Consider the following 8229-nt stretch of genomic DNA (forward strand, 5'->3'; position numbering starts at 1 on the left):
ACCTCACAGCCCCCCGGAGCCCTCCAAGGGGTTCCAGAGAGAGCCCAGCAGCTTGCACTCTGGGTCTCAAGCCTGGGCCTCGGTGGTCCCTGTTCCAAATCCAATAAGGCCTCTCACTTCTTGTCATTGCAAACCCAGAAATCTGGGTCCCAGCCACCAGTCTTTAAACCGCTTCCTTCACCCGGCTACCTTCCTCAAAAGGCTCATACTTTCCACCGAAGGATGCCCTGGGGTTTCCAGTTGCACCCTCCTCCAGAACAGAGGTGCCCTATTGCTGGCGCTAGGCTGGCTGGCAGAGTAGGTGGCCAGGGAGTGGCCTTGCCTCTCCTGCTCAGCCCTGACAGTTTGGGCCAAGCCCTCACAGGAAGTGGCTGGTGGCTGGGGAAGCCCCTCGAGAGCTCCCACCCAACATGTCCTTGGGCCTCCTGAAGCCTCTCCCAAACTTATCTGCACACCAGTATCACCTAGGAGGGAGGGGCGGGTGGGCCTTTTAAAAATCCCAACAGCACATACTCCAAACCAGTGGCAGCACAATCTCTGGAGGGAGAACGTAGGCGTTGGTTCTTTTGGAAGCTCCCCAGGTGCTGTAGTTTGACTGCGTCCCTCAAATTTCATGTGCTGGAAACTTAATCCCCAAATTCACATGTTGATAGGAGGTGCGGCCTTTAAGAGGTAATTGGGATTACATACGGTCATCGGGGAGAGGTCCGTGTGGTGGGACTGGTGGCTTTATAGCAAGAGGAAGAAACACCTGAGCAGACGCACTCACTCTCACCATGGGATGCCTTCTGCCATGTTAGCACACAGTACTAAGGCCCTCTCCAGATGCTGGCGCCATGCTATTGGACTTCCCAGCCTCCAGAGCCATGAACTAAATAAACTTCTTGCCTTCATAAGTTATCCGTCTGTGGTATTCTGTTACAGCCACAGAAGACGGACTAAGACACCAGGTGATTCCAACTACGTCTGAATCACTTGTGCTGACGAGTCTGAGGACTACTGTTCTAGGCCTCGGGTGACGCCCTGCTTGTCACTTCCAGTGGGGAGAGATTGGGTCCTGGTTCCCTCACACCTGGCATCCTGCTTCTCCAACAAATTAGAGCCAAGTTATATTTAGCCCATGAGAGGTCCCAAAGGCCCTGGGGACAGGAGGGCTACTGAGGCGTCCATCTGTAGATGGAGGCCTGAGGTGTCTCCCCATGACTAACCCACTCGGCCCTGCCCCCTCCCCCACTGGGGTGTCCACAGCCTCTGGGCCTTTCCTTGGCGCCTCATGCCCCAGCTCTGTGGCTCTGCCAACTCCTCTCACGGGCTAGAGGTCAGCACGCCCATACCAAAGTGAAAATAAAACTGAGGTTTGGAAATGCCCTCTGTAGCTTCAACCATGTACAGCCTCTGGGCCTTTCCTTGGTGCCTCATGCCCCAGCTCTGTGGCTCTGCCAACTCCTCTCACGGGCTAGAGGTCAGCGCGCCCATACCAAAGTGAAAATAAAACTGAGGTTTGGAAATGCCCTCTGTAGCTTCAACCATGCAGGGAGGGCCTGGCATGAGGATCCCTGAGGAATTTCCCACCGCAGGGAGGGCCTGGCATGAGGATCCCTGAGGAATTTCCCACCGGTTTGAGAGTTGAGGCAGGGGCCAAAGCAAGTTCATGATGTAAAGGAGAGAAGGCCTGGATGCCAACGTTCAGATTCACAGCCTGGAAACTAGTTTGCCCACTTTGCAGAGAAAATAGTCAGCGACTTCTAATTAAAGCATACTTAACCTTTCACCTCACAACTGAACTTCTCAGCAGAAAGCCTCATGGGAGCGCCACGAGGCCCAGAACACACGGTGTTACAGACTAAACATCGGTATCCCCCTCAAATTTATATGTTGAAATCCTCACCCCCACTGTGATGGTATTAGGAGGTGAGGTCTTTGGGAGATAATTTGTCCTGAGGACAGGGCTCTGGTGAACAGGATTGACGCCCTTATAAAAGAGACTCCAGAGAGCTCTTTAGCCCTCCTGCCACCATGTGAGAGTACAGGGAAGAGTTTGCAGCCCAGAAGAGGACCCGCACCAGAACCCAACCATGCAGGTACCTTGATCTGGGACTTTAGCTTCCAGAACTGCAAGAAATAGATTTTTATAAGCCACCCAGTCTATGGTACTTTATTATAGCAGGCTGAATGGACTGAGACACACGGAGTCTTGGATAAGGAAATCCCTGCAGTAGTGTTTGAACAACCCATAATGAAGTTTGGTGTAACCACACTATGGGATTATGGGCGTGAAGGCTATTGATTATGTATCGATATGGCTGGACCCTCAAGATGTATTACGGAATAAACAAGACACAGTGTATAGTGATGTGCACAGTATGAAACTGCTTGGCTTAAAAATGCATGTCAGCCTGAGCTAGAATCTCCTGGGTGTAAGTTAGCCACTTAGGGAGCTCTGTTAACACTCCCAGGCCCTTATGATGCTATTATGGCTTTAGCGCGTTAAATGTTTATACTCATTCTTTTCTGTTTTGTGCACTCTTGTACATTATTTAGACTTTACAGCATATTCCTTGTAAATACACAAAAATATTGGCAATTAAAAATATATCTTGAATAAAACCTTGGCCACGATTATTTTTTTATTTTATTTTATTTTTTTTTCCTTTTTTTGGTGTCCGGCAATGGATCGCAGCCTTCAGTGTTGCGCCCGTACCAGACCGGGACCGGCAACGGGATCGCAACCCTCGGTGTTGCGCATGGATCGCAGCCTTCAGTGTTGCGCCCGTACCAGACTGGGACCAGCAACGGGATCGCAACCCTCGGTGTTGCGCCCGCACCTCGCTCAGCCAGTGAGCGGGAACCGGTCTGTATGTGGGATCCGAACCCTCGGCGGGAGCGCCACCGCACTCCCAAGCAGCGCACTGTAGCAGTGTGCCACCGGGCCGGCCCAGCCACAATTATTTTTAAGTGAAAAAAAAAAATGCACATCAACAAAACTGCAATAGTGTATTTCTTCCCAAAGGTCTATAATAACATGTTTTTATAACTTATAGGTTAAGAGCACGAATTTTAGAGCCAGGCTGTCTAGATTTGGGACCAACTTTTCCACCATTTGCAGGCTATGTGGCATTGGACAGGATATGTAGCCTCTTTGGGCCTCAGTGTTCTCATGTATGAAAAGGGAATAATAGCAGCACCTACCTTGCAGGATTGCTGTGGGGCTTAGATGAATTCGTACATGTGAAGTGCTTAACACAGGGCCTGGCAATTAGTAAGCCCTACGCAAGTATTATTTTTACTATGCAAAGGCTTAGATAAAGTTCTGGAAGGTGACATACCAAACAGTGGTTACCTTAGGGGAGGGGACAGACACAGGGCTGGGAGCAGTGAGTGAAGATTTCAGTCTTATGTTTAAGGCATTTAACTTCGCAAGGAGGATTTAGTCATGTATTACTTGTGTGGCTTAAAACGAATAGATTTTTAAACTTTGTTTTTTGGCAGCTGGCCAGTACGGGGTTCTGAATCTTTGACTGCGTTCTAACCAAGTGAGAAAACCGGCCAGCCTTAAAATGAATGAATATTTTATAAGTAAAAGAAGACACATCAATGACCAGAAGACTGGGCCTTTTGAGTTAGAAGAGAAATTTTGCCTCCAGAGTGGATCATCTGAACTGCTCCCTTCCGTCCTGGCCAACAGTGCCACACCCATAAAACAGGGGCAGAAGACAGCTTGGGAATTGGAGCCTTGGTTCTGGACCCGACTCCCCCAACTGACTTGCTGAGTGATACCAGGTAAGTCTCTGCCCTTAGGTGTATTTCTTCCTGCCCAGCCCATATTACAGGGATTTTTGGAGCTGATAAAAGAGGCTCTGGGGATCAGGAGGCCTGGGTCAAATCCTAATTTCAACATGTAGTGCTGTGCAACCTTGGGCAGGTTTCTTAACCTCTCTGTTCCACAGTTTCCTCATCTGCTGATGGGGTGACGATTTTGCATCTACTTCACATGGTCACTCTGAGGGTTGGAGATGCTAACACATACAAACTGCATAGCACAATGAAGGGACATGCCCAGTCCCCAGTGGACGCTAACTAGCTCTTATCTACTGGGCTCCCAGTACAGGGTGGACATCATGCCTCAGCATTCCACCCGCGCTTCCTGGTTGGATGCTCAATCAACCCTTCCAGGCAGATGTTTCCTCCATTTTGCAGATGAAGAAACAGGCTCCAAGAAGTTAAGAAACAAAACATGGATTTAAAACCTATGCTGATTCCAGAGTCTGTTTCCTAATTGAAACACAGTGCTGCCTTCCACAAATGTTCTTCCTTCAAAACTAAATTATTTCAGTATATATCTTTATTATTTTTCTGCTTACACATATAATCTGCACTCATTTGGAAATTTCTAAACATTGTAGAAATATACAACATGAAGTTTCCCCATAATTTCACCCTTTAGGGATAGGTGTATAATTTCCAAGACTTTTTATCCGTGTTTGAGGATTTCTTTTTCGCCTTATCTGAGAATCAGAACATCATTTCCTTAAAATGTGTCTAGAAACCATCTCACTTTTAAGTTTGGTTTTTAAAGTATCATTCACTATGAACTAAAGGTAACCCCTGAAAGAAACCCAAGGAAAACAAAAAACCAAAATGATGCTATTGAACGTATCTGGGTATTGTTGCTGGCCCAAGGCTCTGGCCCAAGACCTTGCCTCCTGTGAAGGTTAATTGTAGGTGTCAACTTGATTGAACTAAGGAATGCTGAGAAACCTGGCAAAGCTATCTTTTTAGGTGTGTCCATGAGGGTGTTTCCAGCAGAAATTAGTATGAGAGCCTTAGTGGACTGGGTGGGAAAGACCTGCCCTCAATATGGGCAGGAAACATCCGATCAGCTGGGGGCCCAGAGAGAACAAAAAATGGAGAAAAAAGGTGAATCTCTCTCTCTCTCTCTCTGTCCACTGGAGCTGTGATACACCCTTCTCTCCTGTGAACACCACAGCTCAAGACTATTCAGCTTTTGGGCTCCAGGACTCACACCAATGGCACCATTGGTTTCCCTGGTTTTGAGGCCTTTGGACTTGGACTGAGCCACGCTACCGACATCCAGTTTGCAGACGGCCTATTGTGGAACTTCTCTTGACAATTGCGTGAGCTTACTCCCCTAATAAATTCCCTCTCATGTATTTATAACATTTTTCATCGGAGATCAGGAGCATGGGAGGTTTTATAGACACGTTAGCACCTGACTGAGACTTTCTCCTTGACTAATCAGCAAGGATTAAAGAGAACTGAAAAGAGAACTACTTTCTCACTTTATGATTCAACTTAATCCAATGCCTGTCCATGTACCTCCTAAGATCATCTGGTTGACTCCTACTGTCTAAGTCTTTATTTGGGGGAACAATGACCTGTCCTTTTCAATAAGAGGATTCCGGGGCTGGCCAGTTAGCTCAGTTGGTTAGAGCGTGGTGTTATAACACCAACGTCAAAAGTTCGGATCTGGGCCGGCCCGGTGGCGCACTCAATAGTGCGCTGCTTGGGAAGCACGGCGTCGCTCCCGCCGGAGGGTTCGGATCCCACATACAGACCAGTTCCCGCTCACTGGCTGAGCGACCAATCCAGAATATGCTTAAAGCTCTAGCTCTACAGATGTTCATCACAACATTGCTTATGCCTAATGTCAGCAGAAGCAGCCCTACGTTTCTTGAGGTAGAGAAAATTGGCTTGGCCACCAGGCCACCTGCAACACCATGACCTATAGAAGGCTACAGCCTCCTCACAGATCTCTGGGATCCCTGGGGAGGGGGTGGGAGGTTACAGTGACATGGTTTCCTCTGGCCAAGGGTTCCTGCTCCAGGTCCAGCCCTTTGTTAAAACACATGCATAAAAGTCACACACAGCAAGCATTAGTGAGCACAGCAGACTTTAAATGACTTCACCTCCTCCTCCCCTCCTCCTTTTTTTTGTTTTTTTGTCATTCCCGCTGCCTGGCTCCCTCTTCCTCCAGACACCATGTCACACGCCCTGCCTCACCAGCTCAAGTCTTCTCTCAAATGTCCCAGGTCTCCTTTATGAGAAGGCCATGCCTGGCCTCTCTGTCCCTAACGTGATCCTCCCTCTGTGCCCTCACCTGCCTTGTCTTTCTTCCCTGCAGTCACCGCCACCTGATGTCCTATCATTCCTCTTTGTTTACTTGTTTATCATCCGTCTCTACTGGTGTACCGGCTGTGTGGGGCCAGCACTTGGCTGTGTCCCTGGTCACAGCCCCGTGCCCAGAGCAGGGCCTGGCATGTTGTCAAACTCTCAAAATCAAGATATTCCTTCATGATTACAGGGAGGACCCAGAGCCGGCATCTACGTTGTCAGTACCCGCCTCACATGGAGCAGGAGCATCCCAGACCGAAAATGTCCTTTTGCCATCCTACTCCCAAGAAGTTTCCAGGAGTCCTCTCCCTCTGTGGCCTAACCTCTCTCTCCTCCTCCCCCTCCTCCCTTCTCTCCTCTGTCCTCCTCCCTTCCATTTTCAAGCAAATATAGCATCCCCCACCCTCACCCCATGCCAATACTCCATGGAAAGCAGTTAGTCACCATCCACAATGTCCTGTTGACCAACTTGCACACAGCCCCACCCCCCTAGATCCTATCAAGGTGTTTTCCCAGAAATACTTCCTTCCTTTAAGAGGAATTTTGGTGAGAGCTATTGGAAGAATTAAAATGTCATAACCTTTTTTTTTTTTTTTTTTTTTACATAAAACAGGGGAAATATTCCATGCATCATAGAAGAAAATGAGACCCAATCCAAATGTGTGACAATGGTGGATATGGTTCAGCCATTCTATAGACAACTATGCCACCATTAAAATGATAGTATAACCAAACTATAGGCAAAGAGCTCATTTCCTTAGTAAGTAAAGTGCTTTTACAGCTCAATAGGAAAAAGACCAACAATCCAAAAGAAAAGTGGGCAAAGGATATGGACAGACAGTTTATGGAAAAGGAACACATGAGCTGGCCGGTTAGCTCAGTTGGTTAGAGCAAGGTGCAGCTAACACCAAGGTCCAGGGTTCCATTCCTATACTGGCCAGCTTCCAGAGAAAAAAAAAGAAAGAAAGAAAAAAGGAACTATAGGTGGCTCTTAAATATCTGGAAAGATGTCCAATCTCATTGATAATAAGAGACATGGAAAAAAAAGACATCATTATTCATCTCCCAGATTTGCAAATATGGAAAAGTTTGATAATACATGTGGGGGAGGGTGTGGGAAGGAGGCACCCTAACACAGAGCTGGTGGGAGGCAGAATCAGTACAACACTTAGGGAGAGTAATTGGCCATGTTTATCCAAGTCCAACTGCATGTTCCTCTAGGCCTCACAAATCTACTCCTGGATGTTTTTCTTAAAGATTTACTCCCACATATGAAAATGATGCTTGACTCAGGATATTCATCACAGCACTGTCTGGAACAGCGAAAGACAGGTAACAACCTAAATGTCCAATGACAGGTAAATCAATTACAAAGCAGCCAGACAGTGAAATACTATGCAGCTGTTAAAAGGAAAAAGAAAAGAGAAAAAAAAATACAGATTTTTTTTTTGTTTTGATATAGAAAGATTTCCAAATTGCATTAAGTAAAAACAAAATAAAACAAAACCAAGAAACCAAGATAGGGAACACTGTATATAGTATACTACCATTTGTGAGAAGGGGGAAGTACATGTGTGTGCGTGCATGGGTACGTGTATACAAGTATATGTACATGTCCATGTCTGTAAAAACTCACTTAGACTGTCTTTGGAAGGAGACACATGAAAACATTGTGATAACATTCTTATAACATCAGTTGCCTTCAGGGAGGGCAACTTGCTGGCTGGGAGGCAGGGGAGGGAGGCTTTCTTTTCATTATATATCTTTTTGTATGTTTTATATTTTTTTACTATATGAGTGAATTAACTACTAAAAAAATAAGTTTATCAAACAATATCATAGTATTTAATTTTTATTTAGCCTGCACCAATAGCCAGACTGATCAACTTTTCTTTTTTTTTTTTTCCTTTTTGTCTTTTTTCGTGTCCAGCAACGGATCGCAACCCTCAGTGTCGCGCCCGTACCGGACTGGGACCGGCAACGGGATCGCAACCCTCGGTGTTGCTCCCACACCTCGCTCAGCCAGTGAGCGGGAACCGGTCTGTATGTGGGATCCGAACCCTCGGCGGGAGCGCCGCCACGCTTCCCAAGCGGCGC

Source organism: Galeopterus variegatus, unplaced genomic scaffold (genome assembly GCF_000696425.1).
Source record: "Galeopterus variegatus unplaced genomic scaffold, G_variegatus-3.0.2 Scaffold828, whole genome shotgun sequence".
Classification (NCBI taxonomy): domain Eukaryota; kingdom Metazoa; phylum Chordata; class Mammalia; order Dermoptera; family Cynocephalidae; genus Galeopterus; species Galeopterus variegatus.